This window comes from Diabrotica virgifera, chromosome 9 (genome assembly GCF_917563875.1).
Source record: "Diabrotica virgifera virgifera chromosome 9, PGI_DIABVI_V3a".
In the NCBI taxonomy this organism is placed as follows: Eukaryota; Metazoa; Arthropoda; class Insecta; order Coleoptera; family Chrysomelidae; genus Diabrotica; species Diabrotica virgifera.
Window position 1 is genome coordinate 148044010 of NC_065451.1, and position 19351 is coordinate 148063360.

General features: G+C 35.3%; 1 long non-coding RNA gene across 1 annotated transcript; it reads left to right on the top strand.

Annotated features, from left to right (window-relative positions):
- The first annotated feature begins 16963 nt into the window (after positions 1-16963).
- On the top strand, positions 16964-18889 carry LOC126891817 (uncharacterized). The gene is made up of 3 exons (XR_007700586.1): positions 16964-17223; positions 17284-17475; positions 17538-18889. It is a non-coding gene; the product is annotated as an uncharacterized LOC126891817 (long non-coding RNA).
- The last annotated feature ends 462 nt before the right edge of the window (positions 18890-19351 follow it).

The following is a 19351-nucleotide window of genomic DNA, read 5'->3' on the forward strand; positions in this document are numbered from 1 at the left end:
AAAAGAACCTTTGTAAAATTATAACTTGTATTCCTAATTAATAAACATTTTAAGTTGTAAGTTTAGAAAATGGTTTCTGTTCGTGTGACTATGTATATGATCAGGTAAAAAAAAGAAGCAAAATTGGTGATTTTTTTAATGAAAAATGGGCGTGGTGCTCAAAAAAATTTTCGCCTCCGAGGCACCTGCGGCGGGCTTTTTGGGTCCATTAATCATACTTCAAGATGCTCAGGGAGCCGTGCCCCCCCCAAGCTCAAAGTCTAACTACGCCAATGAGTGGAGACCGACAAGTTCGTAATGTTTCGTAATCATTCGTAATGTCCGATTAGTTTGAATTGTTCGCGGTTGTAAGCTAAGTGTATTTTATATTTTATCTTTGACAGTTATTTTGACAGGAATCTCGACACTAAATTTTTTTCGAATACATTGAAGTTTAATGTTATTTTGCTAATTGAATAATTTCATCACAGAATGCATACAAATCTCATTTAACTTTAACAAGAATTCAAATTCAACTTCCGGTCTCCAGTTACGTCATCATGCGCGAACTCGGACGTATTTTGCGCTACGGGAAGGTACTATCTTTTTTTTCCCTGATTCCGGCCTTGGTTTAGAACTAGAACCTTCAGCCACGTAATTGTATTGGCTCCATGCGTCTCCCCTCTACGTACAGTCACGTGATACGCTGTCAGATTTTGTAAGGACGTTTTAACATTGAGTCTTATGGGATTATTTTGTTAAACTTGAATATTTTATTTTGTAGTGATAATAACCGAATACAATTGTTAGAATTCATTAGTTATTAATTTATACTGTAATTTATAGTGCAACAAAATATTTTCTTTTTCGTTAATAAATATTTATTGACATAAACTGCGATAGTGAGGTTATGCATACAAAATCAAACTGATAATCAATATTGGAAAGTGAAGAATTTATAGTGCGTTTTTATTTTCTGTTTATATTAATACATAATATCACTAGCGTGACACGACATTTTTTTAAATGTCTCATTTAAACATACACAAAGCGTCCTTATAAAATTTCAAAAAACCGCCACCATGAGCAGGTCGGTCGATTTTGCTTTGACACTTTGTTAACGCTCGGAGCGAATATCTTATCACTAACTCAGGTGTATGGAGACCTGTAAGAAGGAGTGGAAACGCAATGCATCGTTTGTGGGCTAACTTTTCAACCTCTAATTCAACTTTCAGCAATCGCCGCTAGAGGCGCAAGTGTTCGAATAGGTGCTACAAATACATTAGCTCTTATGGACTTATTTATTATTTAACTCATTTTATTATCGTTTTTATCGTAATTAGACATTAATTTATTGGTGAATTGTAGCTGAATGTGTTTTATGCCAAAAATAAATTATTTTAACCTTATAACATATCGACGTGTGGTAAAAAGTGTATTCTTTTTATACCATTGTAGATGGAGATTTGGCATCAAATTTAAATTTGTCATTACTTTAATATGAGGACAGCTTATTTTGAAGCGGAAATATTTTGTCACATTATCTAACTGCCACATTTATATACCAATGGTATTTCAACTGCAAATTAATTTGTTAATATCTTTGTAACTGATATCAAAAAGTTTGTTAGTTGAAAAAATTGAACTTAACTGTACGTAATTGTTTTTAAAAAGTTTAAAAAGTTATTTAAATAATTTGAACTTTATTGTATCAATTTTTTTTAAATTATTCTTTTTATCAAAATTTAAAATGCTTTTTCTTTTGAACACTTCATTTATCTATATTCTGAAAGCTTACCTATCAGATGTTTAAATTTAGTTAATAAAGTATATGTAAATTAACTACAGACGACAGTCTGACTTTTATAAAATTAATGTTAATTTTTGTGAAATAATTTTGTCTCAAAAATGCATTGTTTCGACAGAAAAACTTTCAAGATCCTCCTATTATTATCACTATAATTTTCAGGTTAAAATAAAAACCAATAATAGGTAATACACAAATTTTATTTACACCGAAGGAAATAACATACAAACGAATAGGTATAATCCATGAACGTTATAAATAACATAAAGACAAATATTTATAAAAAGTCTTTATTAACTTCGTTAAATTCCCTTTTGAATTTTTTATCGGAACGATAACTCGATATAAATCCCGGTACGAAGCAATTTCTTTTAGTGTAAGCTTTCTTAGCACTTATATTTAAATAATATTAACCACCAAAACCAGTAATCTTATATTAACTACGAATAATTAATTATTTTCGAAATTTTCACATTCACTCCAATGCAAAACTAGCATCTATCTCTACGCCACCGCCGCCCTAGCGAGAAACCAAGCAAACAGGCAAAATCGTGTACAAAAATTTCAAGGTCGTCCTATCTCGATTCCTCTCCTCTGTGTAGGGCTCCATACTCAGGTGTAATGTGTAGTGTGTGTGTTGAGTAAGTGTCTTGTTACTTTGCATAGTCGACGTCATTGTCTTTGCAAAGAGACACTAATTGTATCCGAACGTCTGCGGTCCCTCCGGTGAGTACCGATCCCACAAGGACAGAAACTCCTTTCATTTATTAATTTATAATAAATGAAAAAATTCCCGACCCTGGTGGGATTCGAACTCACTACCATTCGGAACTTTCGATCCAAAGGTTAGGCGCTCTTACCACTGAACCATAGAGGGTGTTAGGTACTATCTCGTTATTTATAGTATCATGACATCAACTTTGTATTTTATTATGACAACGCTTGTCATTTAAGATTCGTGTGTGTTTACCAAAATAATATCTCAAAAAATAGTAAATGAAAAAAACATCAACAAGATCCAAAAGTGATTTTACGAGACCCGCAGGACCAAACTTCCTACTCGTTTTCCTACGATTTTGCCTGTTTGCTTGGTTTCTCGCTAGGGCGGCGGTGGCGTAGAGATATTTTTTTTGTGAGAGTGGGAATCTTCTTGGGAGAGACGGAAAAATTTGTGATCACGAACAACAGTGCAAAGAATGGGAGAGACACATCAAGGCCGCGTCCCACCATCAAATAATTTGATCAAACTGGTTTGAGCAAACTGAAAGTGACAGTTAGTGACGTCACATCCTGAGTGTTCATTGTGGATAATAATGAAAAATTTTAATTTTAAATAAAGTACAAACAAGTTAGACAACTCAATACAAAAAATTTGATCAAATTAGACTGATAGTGAGAGCACAGATTTTTAGAATTTCAAAAAAACTGCAATTGTGACGTCACTTTGACGTACTTCCGGAGTTTGCTCAAACTGTTTGATCAAATTATTTGGTGGTGAGACGCGGCCTTCAGTGACCTTTTGACGATGCTTCTTGAGAAAATACTCCAAATACTACCTGTGACAACCAATTAGACAGAGGTCCCAGTATACTGAAGTCAGAAGTCATAAAAGCAATACAACAAGCCAAAAACAATAAAGCACCTGGACCAGATCAAATCCCTGTTGAGCTACTTAAACTTTTATACCCGCTTTACATCAACAATAAATTGAACAAGAAATTGACAAAGTTATTCAAGGCCAAATTTGACGTGTACAAAATGTATGGTTTGTGATACAAAACACAATTTGACATCCAATTTTACCCACAGATCACCTAAAGTGTTCTGTAACTTTAATGTGAATCAAAAGAAAATGAAGGAATTTGATGAAATAGAACAATTGGATATGTTTTATTTTGTCAAATTTCTTTATTTTCTTTTTCTTCACGGCAAAATTGGATGTGGAATTGTGTTTTGTATAAGTCAAATTTGACCTTGAAGAAGTTGGTCAATTTCTTGTTCAATTTATTGTTGATGTAAAGTGGGTATTAGATGAGGAAAACATTACCTACTTGACTACTTTCTTTAACAAAATTTACAACGAAGGAAAAATACGAGATGATTGGTTGGAGTCACTGTTTATAACATTACCAAAGAAAAGCAGGCCCACCAAATGCAGCGATTTTAGACTAATCAGTTTGATGAGTCACACACTTAAGATACTTTTACGTATTATACAAAACCGAGTATTCCTTCTGTACGAAACCAGAATGGGTAATAAGCAATTTGGATTTAGAAATGGTCTAGGAACTAGAGAAGCACTATTTTGTATGCGCGTGCTATTACAAAAAAGTTGTGAATTCCGAAAGAACGTTTATGTTTGATTCATCGGCTTCGAGAAGGCATTCGACCGAGTACAACATGATACACTTCTCGATTGCCTACAGGCAGCAGAACTTGACCACTACGATATAAGACTGCTAAAATACTTATATTACAATCAAGTATCCTCTATCCAAATTGGAGAGAGTCGTACTGAAAAACTGCCGATAAAACGTGGAGTACGACAAGGTTGTGTTTTATCACCCACCCTTTTTAATCTGTACTTTGAAGAAGTCTTTAGGGAGGCTTTGGATGACAGACAAGAGGGAGTAAGGCTAGGCGGAGAAGTAATCAACAATATTAGATACGCTGACGATACAGCCATTCTTGCTGAAAATTTACAAGATCTTCAGACACTACTAAATCTTTATCAGTGAAGCAAGTTATCGGAGAGGCCTTAAAATCAACATTTCAAAGACAAAGTGGATGGCAGTTGGAAAGATTAATATAGATCAAGATCAGCTTTCTCTTGATGGAGAGGAGTTAGAACGGATAAATCATTTCAAGTACCTTGGCAGCTGGTTAAATGTAAATTGTGACTCTGATGAAGAGATAATAACTAGGATCGAAATATCACGGAAGGCTTTTATGACCTGGAAACCAGTTTTATGTAACAGAAACCTGTCGATGAATATTCGAAAGAAGGTGCTGAAATGTTATGTGTGGTCTATCCTATTGTATGGTTGTGAGACATGGACGTTAAAAACCACAATGCTAAACAAAATAGAAGCATTCGAATTGTGGTGCTATCGACGAATCCTAAAGATATCGTGGGTTTCGCACACTTCCAATGAAGATGTTCTTCAAATGCTGAATTCAGAACGTCTGCTCATAACCATCATAAAAAGGAGAAAAACAGAATACTTCGGCCATATAATTAGAGGACCTAAATACCATCTGCTTCGCCTTATAATACAAGGAAAAGTGGAGGGAAAGAGATGGATTGGTCGAAAGAAACTTTCATGGCTGCGTAATATTAGACAATAGTGTGGCTGCACAGTAGAAGAATTATTTCGCGCAGCAGCCGATAGAGAGAGATTTCAAGAAATTGTAAACATGATGACGGCCAACGTCTGAATACAGACAGGGCACCTAAAGAAGAAGAAGAAGGGAATCTTCTAAAGACCATACCAGGTGAATCGTACCTGGCGTGTGTTGGATTCAGAGTAAACGGAGTACATCCGAACGCAGTTACCCCTCTGGGGGCCTTGCCTCCGGATGCATCCGTGTTACAATGCCTACCAACTCTCGGCTTACGCGCGTGGCACGTCTTTCCTGACCGTTCTCTCGCGCGCGCAACCTCCCTTTCTCTGCTATTTTCTTTTTCTCTCTTTTGCTTATTTGCTTTTGTTTACCTCTGTTGTCTCTCTCTTTCTATAATCTCTTTTCTTTTAATGATTTTTGTCATAGCCTCTATCACTTCTTTAAACTCCCTCTCCCCTCTTGTCACTATGGCCATAAAATTGTTTGCTCCTAAGATGCCTACTTTTGCATATAGCTCCGCTCTTTCGTCATTAAACTTTCTGCATTCAAACACGCAATGTTCTGCTGTGTCGCTTACTCCGCAATCTACGCGACTACCATCTATTGCCTTGCCTATCCTCTCAACGTATGCTCTAAACGATCCGTGTCCTGTAAAGAATTGCGTGAAGAAGTAGTTCGTACTTTTATATTTGCACTTCACCCACTCCTCCACGTCAGGGATCAGAGTCCTTGTCCATGCAGCCCTCCGCTCGCTTTCCCACTCTTCTTGCCACTTTATAATGGTTTCTCTCCTTTCTTCTGTCTTCTCCACGTTTTCTTGCCGTATATTTTGGCTCTCTCTTTTACCTGCAGGTGTATTGGTGGTACCCCAGCTATAGCTTGTAGGGCTACCGTCTAGGTCATTCTGTAGGCGCACACAACCCTTAATAGGACTTTTCTTTGGACTTTCTCTAAGATGTTTTTGTACTTTTTCTTGTTTATTACTTGATGCCACACCGGTGCCGCATATAGGATTGTGGAGTGTACCACTTCCATTAGGATCCTTCTTTTCCCCGTACCTGGGCCTCCTATATTAGGCATGATTATTGCCAGTGCTGTTGCTCTCTGTTCTGCCGTATGTGCAGCATATTAAATTTGACAAGTTCGCCAAATATCTGCTTACTGTCCAGAATCACTTCCAAGTATCTAACCTTTTCGGCCGGCGATATTCTTTCTCCTTCGAGGGTGAAGGAGATGTGCTCTCTGTCTCTAGGTCCTTTTAATATCAAGGCTTCCGATTTGTGCGTAGCGAGTGTCAGCTCTCGATCATTCAGCCACGTTTTCATCCTTTCCAGTGCAGCATTCGCCGTGTTCACTAGGAGCCTGTTTTCGTTTTGCTCCACTAAAATGACCAGGTCATCCGCCTAAGCTATAGCCTGTGTCCCCTCTCCTAGATCTTCTTCTAATATGTCATTGTAGAGGATATTCCAGAGCAACTGTCCTAAGACCGAGCCCTGTGGCACCCCGCCGATGTCTGCATAGCATATCCCCTCGCTATGTTAATATTTATACTTGTGAAGTATTCCTTCACTATATTTTGTAGATATGGGGATATTTCCAAATTCTCCAGTATTTCAGTTATTACTCTCCAGCTTGCACAGTTGAAGGCATTTTTTATGTCCAGAAATAAGACCACCAACCACCTGCTCCTACATGTGGAAGTTAATTGCGTGATCCTACTGACTGCATCGATTGCGGACTTCCCTTTCCTAAACCCATATTGGCGTTCAGAGAAGCCCCCTTTCTCCATTACTTCTTTTTCTAATCTCGTCTTTATAAGTATCTCAAAGACCTTGCCCATCATGTTTAATAGACATATCGGTCTGAAAGCTCCCGGTTCCCCAAGTTCCTTCCCAGGTTTGGGAATAAGTAAGAGGTTCGCCGTTTTCCATGCCTCTGGGAAGTTTTGCTTTCTGAGGAGGTCATTCATGATATCTTTCACCCACGAAGCTTTTTCCTCTATGATTATCTTAACAATTTCTGGTAGAACTTTCTCAGGTCCAGGCGCTCTCTTGTCTTTGAGTGCTTTCCCTGCCTCTACCAACTCCTCCATAGGGAAATCTTCTGCCGGCGTTTCTACATGCCAAGGTGTGAATTCCCTAATCTCTCTCTGTGGGAATAGCTCTTCTGCTATCTCTCTTCTCCGGCTTTCTTCGATTTTGTGGATACTACTTCCTTTGAGATTTTTTGTCACTATCTTATATGCATCACCCCAGATGTCATTCTCGAGGTTATCGCACATTTCTTTCCAGCACCTTTTCTTTTCATTGTTGATTTCCTTTGAGAGTTCTTTCTTTAAAGTTTTTAATCGCTCTATCTCTTCCTCTACCAGTTGGTTCTTCTTTTTATCTCTAGTGACTTTTCTTCTTAGTTCGATATATCCCTTTTTTATTCCCTCTATGTTGTCTGTCCACCAATATTTTTTTATATAACCCCTAATGGATTCTGCAATCTGCCGGAAGGGCAATAAGCGTTTGCTTTGACAAATGTGAGATTGTCATGTAGAGTATCACTCCAGTGAGTGATATCCTTTAAAGAACTAGCTAAATTTAAATTTAATGTTTTTTTGACAATGAGAGTACTTATTGGTGTCTATATGTTATATGTCCTTAAAAGCTAAAACTTATCTGCGTCCTGTAGACAGGTCGGCAGGCAGCAGGCGTCCAAGTCTACGCACTTCGTTGACATCGGGCACGTTTAGGCGGTTGGCCAACACGTTAGGATGCACTGACACTCTTTCACTGTAACGAACACTGAACTGGTAGATCACTTCCTTGATGGATTCCAACTTGACGTCGTGTAGAATGACCCTGTTGGGGATGTAGAAAGGTGCATCGACGATGGTTCGCAACACTTTGTTTTGGAATCTTTGAAGGATCTCAATGTTGGAATTACTGGCGGTTCCCCAAAGTTGTATACCATATGTCCACACAGGTTTGAGAATGGCCTTATACAACAGTATTTTGTTGTCCAATGATAATTTAGATTTGCGTCCAATCAGCCAATACATTTTGCTAAATTTAAGGCCTAGCTGTTTTCTTTTGGTGAATATATGTTTCTTCCAAGTCATCCGTCGGTCCAAATGTATGCCAAGATATTTAGCATCGTCAGCTTGTGGGAGGTAGCAGTCGTTGATTTTTACTGGTGGACATGTTTCTCTGCGTAAAGTGAATGACACTTGTGTAGATTTCGTTTCATTAACTCTGATACGCCATCTTTTTAGCCACGTTTGGATTTTACCAAGGTTTGTCTGAAGGTTCTTTGAGGCTGAGGCCGAATTGGTGTGGGATGCCAAGACCGCTGTGTCATCAGCGAATGTTGCTACAGTGGTGGTTCTTGTTCTTGGCAGATCAGCTGTATAAAGGAAAAACAATATAGGTCCCAAGACGCTGCCTTAAGGAACGCCAAAATATATTGGATGTAATGCAGTAAGTTCACTCCCTTGTTTCACGAAGAAATGTCTGTCTGAAAAGTAGGATTTTAGTAGTAGATAGTGGGGATAGGATAAGAGTTCTTTCCGTGCTTTTTTCGAAATCCAAACTGATGATCTGGAATCAATTTTTCTGAATTTATTATTATTTCGAGCCTACTGGCGTAGATCTTTTCGAAAACTTTGGATAACATTGGGAGCAGGCTTATTGGCCTATATGAGGAGACGATTTCTGGTTTTTTTTCGGGCTTAGGGATCATGATGATTTGTGCAACCTTCCAGGTGCAGGGGAAGTAACTCGTCCGTAGCATTGCGTTGATTATAAAGGTTATAAGTTTGTAACATTTTTCAGGTAACTCTTGTAGGATTTTTCCAGAAATTAGATCGAATCCAGATGCCTTTTTTATGTTGATTTCATGCTTTTCAATGTGTTTGACTTCTTTTACAGTAAATTTATGTAGAGGCAAGTCCATTTGAAATGGGGCATCTAGGTGGTCCATTATTTCTTTTTCTTCTGCGGTGGATACCTCGGAAGGAAATGGTTTAAATACATTTTTTAGGTGTTCCGCGAAGACTTCAGCTTTTTCGTTATTGCTTCTGGCCCATGTATTGTTGAAGTTTTTGATTGGTGGATTTGGAAGTTGTTGCGTTTGAGTTTTCTTGTTGCTTTCCATAATGAATATGCCGTTGCTTCTGTAGGTGTAAGACTTTCTATATAGTCTTGAATGCCTTGGTTTAGCTCTTCTTGAATTAGTTGTTTTAATTCTTTGGTTACTTTATTAAGTTTCTTCTTGTTTTCACCAGTCCTTGCCTGTTGCCATTGTTTCCGTAATTGTCTTTTGACAGCAATTTTTTCGTTAATTGTAGGGGATGTTCCACTTTTGCCTAGAGGTGTTTCATAGTTTGTAGTGGCTAACCAAGATGCTTTTTTTGTTAGCTTTTCAACTGCTGTTTCGATGTCTAGTACAGTTTTTAACGGTAAGTCTAGGAAAATTAAATTATCTAGTTTGTCCCGGAATATGTTCCAGTTCGTCCTACTGTTGTACAAAGAAGGTTGTTTTTCTTTATTTGTAATCTGAGAATTAACCTTTATTATTACTAAAGAGTGATCGGATGATAAATCAAAACAAGATTCTGCTTTACATTTCTTAGGTCCGGTCTTTTCACCTCCGAATAAATATTTATCAGGAAGTTTATCCGGCAGATTACATGTAAATCTGTCAAATAAACCTCCGGATAACTTTTATTCGGAGGTGAAAAGACCGGGCGTAAGTATCATTACCTTTCGTAATACAAAAGTCTATGGCGTCTGAAATTTTATTACTATCTGACGGCCAATATGTTGGATCGCCTCTAGATATTTGTTGTAGATTGTTAGCCTTCATTGTTTTGACTAATTCTCTTCCTTTTGTAGTTGTAATTCGTGAGCCCCAAGTGACATGTTTAGCGTTATAGTCACCTCCTGCAAAGAACCTGGTTCCAAGTGTATTGAAAAAACTTTCAAACTGTATCTGTTTGTTATTATGTTTGGGTGGGCAGTATATGGCAGACATTGTTATATGACCGTGCTCATCCTCGATTGTAACACTAGTAGCTTGTAGGTAATTTTTGTCGAATTTCTCTCTTTCGTAATGTTTGATGTTTTCCTTTATGATTATAGCAGTACCTCCATAAGATTTGTTATCTGGATGTTTTGTGAAGTATAATTTGTATTTCGGAATACAAAGATAATTTTTATCTGTAAAATGTGATTCAAAAATCATCATTATGTCGATATCTTGCTCAATGAGGAAGGTTTTTATTTCTAACGCGTGTTGTTGTAGGCCATTGGCATTCCAGATAGCTATTTTATATTTGGGTTGTACTGTCATTAAGCTAATTTACTAACGACTGCGCAAAGTAAATTTAACATTGTCCCCATTTGCTCCATTAGTTTGGTAACATCTCCTCTAGTTTAGCCATGCTGTTGACAGACTGGATATTTTCTGGTATTGTTTGACTGGTTTGCACTTGGTTATTTGTTACTTGGGCATATGTCATTCCAGGTTGTATATATCTGTTAGCTGTTTGTTGATTTTGTGGTAAGGCGTTGCTTTTTTCTCGTAATGCTGGATACAATTGTTGCTGTAATTATTTGTGTACGTTGCAGCCTCTGTAATTCGCAGGGTAATTCCCTCCGCAGTTGGCGCATTTTACATGTTCATCCCTTGTTTTGCGAAAACAATCTTTTGTTTCATGTAGTTCTGCACATTTGACACATTTGAAAATCTTCCTGCAGTAAGCTTTGGTGTGACCAAAAGCTTGGCATCTAGTACATTGAGGTATTTATTCTCTTGGGGTATGGAGGTTCGCATTTAACGATATTATTTCCGAGGTTCGTAATATTATATACTTCCTTGTAATTTTCATTGGGCTTAATATCAATGTAGAACATAGGCAAAGCTATTTTTGTAATTCTATGTTTTATATTGTGGATATTTGTTGCCTCATGGCCAAGTTTTTGCAATGACTGTTTTATAGTTTCAGTATTTGTTTCGTGATGAAGTCCTCTCATCACAAATCTGAAGGTTTTCTCATTTTTTGGTCTGAAGTTATGATATTGGGTGTTTTTATTATCCAGTTCGCTGATTAGTGTATTGAAATGTTCTGCCTCAAAAACCTGAACTTTGGTGGTTTCGTGGCCAATGGTTTTAACTGTGTAGTTTTTAGTTACAGTTTGAATCAACTCATGTAACCGATCTATATAGCCTCTACATTGTAAATTGTTATAGGTGGAGGTTTCGGTTTGTCATTTGGCTTATTAGCTTCGTTGTTTTCACCGGACGCTTCTCCCTCTTCTGACAGCTCGCTGAATCGGTTGTTGGTTTCGATTGGTTTCTGCAGCCAGTAGTCGTTGATTTTTGTTTGTTTTTTGGCATTTATTAGTTCTGGACTTCTGAGACTTCGTTTTTTACTATTTTGTACGGTTTGCCATTCAGGAGTGTTTTGTACTGGCTGTTGTGTGGATGTTGAAAGTAGGAATGTTGAGGTATTACAATGAAGTTGTGGAGTAATATTTGGATAGGTAGGTGCGACATTCGTTAACTGTTGAACTTGTATTGGGTGTTGTTCGTTAATAATCTGAGGTTGCTGATACTGTAATAATTTAGGCGTATAAATACCTGATTGTAGCATTCCATGCTGACTAGCGGGTGTGATCTGTGAGGGTTGCATAATTGGTGTGGTAGAAGAGTCCATTTTTAATTTTGTTTGATGTTCACTTAATTCTTCCACCTTCTGGGCAACACCTTCTGGCAAGATCTTTGATTTTTTCGTATCCCTCTTCATAATTGTTGGGATATTCTTCCATTGCTCTGATTTCTTCTTTTAGCTTCTGTTTATCGATGTGTTTCGTTCTTCTGCCATCTTGAGTTTTCTTTACGTTCTCTCTTATCTTAAATAAGATGTGTCTATGGTGGGTAAATATTTCCCCTTCCAGTACGTCCTGTATTTCCCCATTCAGCCGATTTCTTCCTCATCGTCGCAGTCGCTAGCGTGACATCTATGTGAGTCTGACTTTCTCCTCTGCCAAAGGTTGGTTTGCCGTTATTAAGGGCCGATAGGTTCATTGCTTGTATTATCTCGTTCCACATATCTCCTCTGTGATCATTTTGTGGTGCTCCCCATAGCACAGATTTAGCATTTATGTCACCCGCAATAATCAGTCTCATTTTCCCTTTTGCATGACTAGCTATGTCGTCCACTACTTTCTTGTATTCCCTGAGTGTGATATTAGGAGAGATGTAGGTCGCCACCAGGACGAACATTCCAAGGTCCAGGACCTAAAATTCCTCCTTCCTTATGCACGTTCTTATTCCTATTTCTCTGTTTCTAATATAGACTGCTACGTCTTGCTTCTTGTCTACAATCCATCCCCCTTTAGCTGTAATCTTTTATTGGGTTCTGATACTATTACTAGATCTACCCCCGTTTCATCCCCTCTTAACGTGAGTATGTCATGTGCCGACCTACATCTCCCCAGATTTGCTTGTAGTATTACTACCCCTTTAAATGCTGTTGTTGGATTGAATTTATTGGCTGACTACCCCCCACTTTGTGATGTGGCTGTTCTATCTTCTTTTCTGTACTCCGGCGTAGAGATAGATGCTAGTTTTGCATTGGAGTGAATGTGAAAATTTCGAAAATAATTAATTATTCGTAGTTAATATAAGATTACTGGTTTTGGTGGTTAATATTATTTAAATAATAGTGCCAAGAAAGCTAACACTGACTTGCTTCATACCGGGATTTATATAGAGTTATCGTTTCGATAAAAAATTCAAAAGGGAACTTAACGAAGTTAATACAAGACTTTTTATAAAGATTTGTCTTTATGATATTTTATAACGTTCACGGATTATATTCGCTTATATGTTATTTCCTTAGGTGTAAATAAAATTTCTGTTTTACCTATTATTGGTTTTTATTTTAACCTGAAAAGTATAATGATAATAGTAAGATGATCTTGAAAGTTTTTCTGTCGAAACAATGCATTTTTTGAGACAAAATATTTCACAAAAATTAACACTAATTTTATAAAAGTCAGACTGTCGTCTGTAGTTATGTAGTTAATTTACATATATTTTAATTAACTAAATTTAAACATTTGAATATAAGCTTTCAGAATATGTATAAATGAAATGTACAAAAGAAAAAGCATTTTAAATATAAATATATTGATAAAAAGAATAATTAAAAAAAGAATGTGTGTGTACTTTGTACGCACGTAAGAAGTTATACTTCTATTATATGATTATATGATTATAAACGAAATTAATATACTTTTTATTTATATTTTATTTAAATATTAAATTAATTTATACTTACTACTTCTCAAACATTTTTATTAAAACAGTGCCAAAAATTAAAATAATAAAAAAATAAAACACACACAAACACATTAAAAATGCCACAAATGATTTCTGAACATTAATTGTCGGAAAAATTTTTAACTAAATACGTATTTTCTGAAAATAAAATTATATAATAAATATACTTACAATCATAAAATGTATAAAAAAAATAAAAAAATAAAAGTTTCTATTGGGATTCGAACCAACTTACCACGCGGCTGGTATTTGCGTTGTATTGGGATTCACTCGCATTAAAACTTCGCCACAGAGACAGCTTGTCATTATGTGCGAAGATCGTCTAACTAAACAGATTAACCTTTTGACATTTTTAACTTATGTAAATCAAATTATTTTGATTTTGAATTGAAATGATTTAGAATTGAAAAAATACAACAAAACATAGAGTAAGAAAACAATATATTAGGTGAATATTGATAGACATTTTGATGGTAATCAAATTATGTAAATAAAAGTATTACATACTACTTATGTATTTTGGTAGGTTCAAGGTAGGTATCGGAGCCCGTATAACGACTAATAAATTTCGCAATCACTTGCGTCGTGCAAAGTGGCTATGTTCAAATATCATAACAAAATTTGATCAACTATTTATAAAACACTTACCAGTGAAAGATTCTTTAGCTTTGAATAAGCGAGATCTGCGGCAGTCATACTAGTCACAGTTTGATGAGCTTTCACATTGGCATGCAACAATCATCTCTTCTATGTAAATAAGTCCAAAAATATAATATGAAAATTATTTAAAAAGGCAGTATAACCATTAACTAACTTTTTGTTTGTTGTTTCTCTTCCTACAAATTTTAAAACGCAACAAGCATACATTATAACCAAACCACAGTCCCACAGCTGCCATATTGGATAATTTTTGTCATGTCATTTGAACATCCAATCAGAACAAAGTTATAATGCGCATGCGCCCGGTCGCTAGGTTTTACCATATAAAATTTCACCGTCATTACGCCCGTAAAGAAGTATAACTTCAAAAAATTTTTGATTAATAAACTTCAAATAACGTTTTAAACTTTTTAAAAACAATGGGCATCCTAAGTCTTGACGTCACAAAATTGGGAGGAGCTTATATTTGACTTCAAACAATTTTGTTTATAAGGTTAAACACTTATAAGGATTTTTTTATTTATTGTTTACGTGGTTTGTGTGACAAAATAAGACTTTTCATTTAGGTATTTAGTTAAAAAAACGTGTCAGTTAAGAGATTTTTATTCGTTTTTGTCCAGGTGAGTTAATTTAATGCAGTGATAGAACGTAAACAGTTTTGAGGTTATGTTTATTTTCAACCATTAAGGAATAAAAACCACCTGAGCAAAAACGAATAAAAATCTCTTAATTAACACGTTTCTTTAACGAAATACCTAAACGAAGTCTTACTTTGCACACAAAGCACATAAATGAAAAATTCCTTATGATAATTTAACGTTACAAACAAAATTGTTTGGAGTCAATATAAGCTCCTCCCAATTTTGTGACATTTGTGACGTCAGACTTAAGCTGTCCTTTAACGGCCGGTTTCACAAAGTAAAGTTAACTTGTGGTTAAGGCCCGTATTTATTGGCTCCGTGCGTCTCCCCTCTACTTACAGTCACGTGACACGCTGTCAGATTTTGTAAGGACGTTTTAACATTGAGTCTTATGGGATTATTTTGTTAAACTTGAATATTTTATTTTGTAGTGATAATAACCGAATACAATTGTTAGAATTCATTAGTTATTAATTTATACTGTAATTTATAGTGCAACAAAAATATTTTCTTTTTCGTTAATAAAGACTTATTGACATAAACTGCGATAGTGAGGTTATGTATACAAAATCAAACTGATAATCAATATTGGAAAGTGAAGAATTTATATCAGATTAAGTGCGTTTTTATTTTCTGTTTATGTTAATACATAGTATCACTAGCGTGACACGGCATTTTTTTTAAATATCTCATTTAAACATACACAAAGCGTCCTTATAAAATTTCAAAAAACCGCCACCATGAGCAGGTCGGTCGATTATGCTTTGACACTTTGTTAACGCTCGGAGCGAATAGTCGAGTCTCAAGACAGCGTCGATGCTCAAGACCGACCTTGAACCAACTTTGTGTTTTATAAACCGATCTCGAGACACGACGTTGTCTTGGGAAGTGTAAAATGACAGGCGAATCTCAAGTCATCGATCGACCCTTAGACAAGGAAAAAAGAGAGGACGGGTAACACTCATTTAACACACACGTTCCAAAAATGAAGCCAGTTTTTGGTTTGTTTGTCACCAGAAACATGGCGGTCACGTCAAAAATAACAATGGGTTGCCAGTGGTGGGTGTTCGTTGAAGGTTAAAATTTCATAAAAAATAAAGTAAATCATCATCTAAAATTCGTAATAAAAACATATGTATGTATTGAAACATATGTACGTAATATGAGAAACTTAATAAAATATTTACCGTACACAAATTCTTCATTTTAAATACATTTCATGTTTTTATTTTAAATACTCAATGCATAACAATACCCCAAAGATACGTCGATGATCAAAATCTCTGGTGTCAGTTTGGCTTCACTTTTGGTCATAGGATTAAGGCGGCTGCACAATTGACCGGGAACGGGAACGAGAACGGAAACGGGAACGAGAACGGAAACTGAAAGCATCAGCAGATCCACAATTAAATGGTAAACAGCTGTTTTGTGTCACTGTCACTTGTGCTATTAATTATTTTTCTTCTCAAAATAAATTTTGTGGAACGATCTTTTTCTAATTTTATTAAAAGATCATGTCTGTGAACTCTAAAAATATGGATTTATTTGATGACGAGCTTTTATAATATTTTCGTTTTTTATAATCTTGGAACTAATTTACACAATATGTGTGCAATCGCAAAGGTTTGTCAGCGTAAAGATAAAAAGCATATCATTAAAATATTTATATTATTATTGTATCTAGTTACCATATAAGTACACGTACTATGATCTACATCAATCATACGGATGAGGACATTTTTCAAATAAAGAAATCAATCGTCGTTCGTCATTTATTTTAATGCAAAATGTATAAAAATTGTCAATAAAACTTGATCACACACTTCTATAATAATAACAAATTTTTATTGGGCATTTGACAGTATGTTTAATACTGCCTTCTGATTGGTTCCGGGAATACAACGGGAACGAGAAAGTTGAAACATGGTCAACTTTCCCGTTCCCGTTACCGGACAGCTTCTCGTTCTCGGTTATTGTGCATCTACAACATTAATTTACATAGAGGTTAACTTTTTTCCCGTTCCCGTTTCCGTTCTCGTTCCCGTTCCCGGGCAATTGTGCAGCCGCCTTTACTCGTCCTCTCTCTTTCCTTGTCTAAGGATCGACCTTCCTCAAGACCGCGATTCTAACCTAACTTTGTTTGTTATTGTTTGAATTTTGAATATTTTAAATTCAGTTCCAACATATATTTTTTGTTTTTCTAATGACAACAAAAATGTATGAAGAAGTAAAAGCATTTTTAGAGTTTATTGATAATATTGGAGAAGAAAATCGCCCGGGAAGTATACAAAAGCGATATATTCAAGATAAAAATATAATCTAAAATACAATGGAGTATTACAATATTGAAGTTCATCAGCGAATCAGCGCATTAACTTAAACAATAAAGGTTTTATGCTACTTATAGGAATATAACCAGTTTTTATGAGGACCCCGCTTTCCAAAAATGTACAGGTACTGTAAAGACATACAATATATTATGTTATTCAGGCTCTTATGTAAATGAATTTGTAGGTACTAGAAGAGAAATTATGTGTATTATTGTTCAACAACAAGGTTATCAAGTCATTCAATATTTGATCTAAGAGCATTAAGAGTGAAATTGTGAAATGGAAAGAAGTGAAATTCCAGGATTATTAATAGGAATAGATGACAGTAGTGGGTATGCATGCAGACACTATCTACTTACCCCAGTATTACACCCAGGTATTTATTGATAATTGCTAAATAAATAGTAGGTTATTTAATAGACATAAATATCTTTTTAGGTAATGATCAAGAAAATAAGATTTTTACCATAGTACTCATGTGAGAACAAGAAATGTAGAAAAGCTATTTGGAACCTGGAAAAGAGTTTCCTTGTCTTCAACAAGGTCTACAAACCAAATTATATACATGTCTTGCAATAATATGTGCTACAGCAGTACCTTACAATCTAGGTAAATAATGATCTGGTGGTAAATAGACATGTTAATGATGTGGAACAATTTCTAAATTTTTGGTGACATTTTTTTCAACAATATTTTGCATGAGAATACATTATTGAATACCTACTCTTATTGTGTTTGATTTTTTTGTCTATTATTTCTCAAAATATCATGATCATTGTTCGACAGCCCTTTTTGTTTGAGTTTTGGTCTCTTGAGGAATACAGCTCCATTCCAATCTATTTCAGGATTTGTTCTTGCAATTTTTTATTTTTAAAATATCAATGTCTTATTCTGTTTGTTCCTTATATATAATCTATAGTCTTTCTCTCGTTATATGTCCAGCTGACATTTGTGTGTTTATTTTGGAAAGTATTTCATATGCTTCCATCCTTCCTCTTAGAACGTGGTCCTATTTTGATGAATGCATATGGATCGTGGTATGCCCTGTATAGTTCAAAATTATATTTCATATGCTTCTATCCTTCCTCTTAGAACGTGGTCCTATTTTGATGAATGTATATGGATCGTGGTATGCCCTGTATAGTTCAAAATTATATTTCATATGCTTCCATCTTTCCTCTTAGAACGTGGTCCTATTTTGATGAATGTATATGAATCGTGGTATGCCCTGTATAGTTCAAAATTATATCTTCTCTGGTCTTCATATTTTAGATGCTATTTAGCCTGATTCTAGTGCTTTATCGTTGTTTCCAGTGCTTTATCAATTTATCATCATTTATTTTACCTACAGTAGGAAAAATGAAAGAATACCCATGAACGAACGTATAAAACACGCTGTATTTTCCTGTCACCTTGTCACACAAAAAATTGGCCAGTGCAAGTACATGTAATATTTATTGTTTCATATACTTGCACTGGACAATTTTAGTTGTGAGACGGTTACAGGAAAATACAGCGTGTTTTATATGTTCGTTCATGGGTATTCTTTCATTTTTCCGACTGTACCTGTCTACTGCTACTCTACTATTGTACTTTCACCATATATTTTTGGAATATAAATATACCTTCTGTCTTTCTCTTGTTCAACTGGAATTTGTTTATTTATTCTGAGAATACATTATTGAATCTGTATTATGTTAGATATATTATTTTTTATTTTATTTCTTAATATGTATTTTTTATATTTTATTTTAAAATAAATGAGTATGAGTTTCCCTCTTCTTAAATAAGTATTTATTTGACAAACCTTTCCTTACCAAATATAAAATTAATTACACATCTGGACCTCAGAGGTAAACTACACTATGTCATTTCGAGCAACTGTGTTTAGCGTTTGTTTGCAACAAAGTTTAGAGCACTTAGGATGTTAATAAAAATCTGATATATCCCATAATTAGTTAAAAGACAATATGACTATATTTTAATGATAATATATAACCAATGTGTATAATCCAACTAATAAAAAAACACCATGTCGACATAGTGTAGATTACCTCCGAGGTCCAGGCGTGTAAACAGCACTCTAATAACCAGCAAAATAGCGCAAAAAATGGAAAACATATGTTGTGAAATAAAAAGAGATGTAAAATTATCTATAGAAACCTATAAATTTACATGACATAGTTTGTCACCTTTAGATGTGTGGGAGGAGTATGACAACTGTCGCAGAGGTCTAAAGGTGGGAAATTATG